Source organism: Propithecus coquereli, unplaced genomic scaffold (assembly GCF_000956105.1).
Source record: "Propithecus coquereli isolate 6110/MARCELLA unplaced genomic scaffold, Pcoq_1.0 Scaffold21, whole genome shotgun sequence".
Lineage (NCBI taxonomy): Eukaryota > Metazoa > Chordata > Mammalia > Primates > Indriidae > Propithecus > Propithecus coquereli.
Genome location: NW_012146078.1, coordinates 5,742,863 through 5,745,416, shown reverse-complemented (window position 1 = coordinate 5,745,416; position 2,554 = coordinate 5,742,863). Strand labels below are relative to the sequence as shown.

The following is a 2,554-nucleotide window of genomic DNA, read 5'->3' as shown; positions in this document are numbered from 1 at the left end:
TAAAAGAGCTGAATTATTATAGTTTGAGTTTGTGAAAAGACATCCATAACATATGAACACACCTGAAGAGGCTAGGTTTTAAATGAGCAATCGATCATTGTGAAGTTCCTAAAAATTTATTTTACTTATTTATTTTTAAGATTTAAGAAATTGCATTCTTTATTGCTATACCTTTAGGCAGAAACTAAAGTAAAATATACCATATGCCAAACATACACTTCCAGGACTATTAGAAAGTAATAACTTTGGGCTAAGAGTTTTATTAGGTTGCAGATCTTTTTTTCCCTCTTGTGGATACAAAGAAAGTTTTAGAAAAAAAAAATAACTACATTGTTTTCCCAACTTCTTAACATGTGTTAAAATCCACTCAGTTAGCCACCAGAGACCTCTAGAAAAATGGAGACGATCAAGTGAACCTGAAACACTGAGAATAAAGAGCTTCAGTGGGCTCTTAGAAGTTACTGGAGAGAATCCATGCCCAAGGAGATACAGAGAGTATTTTTCTGCCAGTCTCTGAAGCTCTTGTTGATTCAGTGACCCTTAGTCATCTGACTCAGTTTGCCTTAACCTGACTTTTTCAGACTTTGCCCTCTAAACTCTAGTTAATCCTCATGCTAGCTATCTCCTTTGAAACTTGCCCTACTTTACTATGGCCTGACTTCAATTATAGTTCTTGCCCCAACTCCCCTCGCAGGCATGTCCACGGCCAGCAGTCTGGTTCTCCAAAGCATGTCCTCAATAATACATTACTTGTAATTCTGCATTCTATGACTATTTTTGTCTGAGTTGTAGTAAGAAAGCAGACCAACATGGGTGACCATGTTTTATAATTTAACTTAATTGACATATTTAATTGCCAAATACCTCTCCATCCTCCCTTGTCCAATCTTATGAAATAAATGTCACTAGCTTCATTTTATTATATACTTGAAGGAACCTAAATCCAACATTGTTAATCAATTTGCCTAAAGCTATACAGTTAGTAAGTTACATAGGTGAGATTCAATCTGCACCTATATGAAATTTCCATTATACTTTCCTGCCTCTGGTGAAAGATATTTGAAACTCAGTGTTAGAATAAACATTTAGAGGGAAAATTTGGAATGTAGAACAATATGGAAATTGTTCTTTGCTCTCCTCCATAATTGTCCGTATTCTGTAATCCCATTAGGCTCTTTCCATCATTGTGTTAAGATAATGTATGTGAACATATAGGTGCAGCAGATGTACTTATTGCCATATGAACCATTGTTATTGGAAGTCAGAACAATAGCTACTGAGCTTCTGTGCTTCTCTTGATGATTTAAATTGATTGCTTGATTTGTTCTACCAGTCTTTCTGGAATCTGAAGGCAATCGTATTGGTCTATAATCTCTAGAATCATCACTTTTCTTTCTCTTGTATAAAGGCAAGCACATTACACTGGCCTGTTCCAGTTCCCAGGAACCCTGAGTTATTCAAGACAATTGATGAATGCACTCATAATCTAATTCCCAACTACCTTGGACTATATTACCATGTGCCAATAAATTGGACTACATAGACAGATGTTCCCTTTACACGGCTCTTCTTCCTTTGTTTCAATAGAACTTGTTTTTGTCTGCACCTTCCATCTGTAAAAAGACACATTTTCCTTTTTGTTATGTCTAACTGGAATTCTTTTCTCCATATTATACGTTTGTGGGGTTTTTTTAGACCCAGACTTTTTTGTGTATTTTCTCCCCAATAATAACAAGAACACAATACTAAGAAATATAAATTGTCCCAATGTTCTAGGAACTGTGTTAAGTTCTTTATATAGGTAAGTCTACTAACTTCTCACAGTTACCTTATATGTTATTCTGGTCCTTATTTTACATTTGAAGAGTCTCAAGAATAGCAAGCTCTTTTTGTACTCTGTCACAGTTTGAAAGTGAAAAAGTCAGATTCTAACAGAAGATCTGAGTCCAGAACTGTCATTTTCAACCATGAAGTTGTCCAGCTTCATTTTTTTGTTCAAAGTCCAACTTGATGCAAAAAATGTAGTTCAGTTCAATACTGAACCAAAATTGAACTCAATGCAGTACAGTTCAATAAATATTTATTAAGGGCCATTATATTAAAAGTATTAAGAAACCAGTTTGATATCGTAACATGCTGTGTTTTATATACCCAGTTAACCTAGATCATGTAGTTTTTCTTTTCCCCTTTAGCTTCCTACATGCTTCTGGTTTAAATATTTTGTTTCCATGTGACTTTTTATAAACATATTTTTCTAAAGTTTAGTGGTAATTTTATTTGTAATCATTCATTTTAAAAATATGTAATGCTTATATATTCCATTCTACACAAATTAAGTGATAAGGACCTTAATAGTTGATAATCTATTATATTATTTTTTTCTCCTCCATAGACCCTCTACCCCTATTAAGCAAATTTACCAAGATGATTGGTTCTGAATAGCCAGAGATTTGCTCTCCTAAGGGACATTTGACAATGTCTGGGGACAGTTTTCATTGTAACCACTTGGGGATTTGGGATACTGGTATGTAGTGTGTAGAAGCCAAGGATGCTG

At 34.4% G+C, this 2,554-nt stretch overlaps 1 protein-coding gene across 1 annotated transcript in view; it reads left to right on the top strand.

Annotated features, from left to right (window-relative positions):
- CADM2 (cell adhesion molecule 2) overlaps positions 1-2,554 on the top strand; it is a 400,219-nt gene that overhangs the window by 372,852 nt on the left and 24,813 nt on the right. The gene's annotated exons all lie outside the window — the stretch shown is intronic.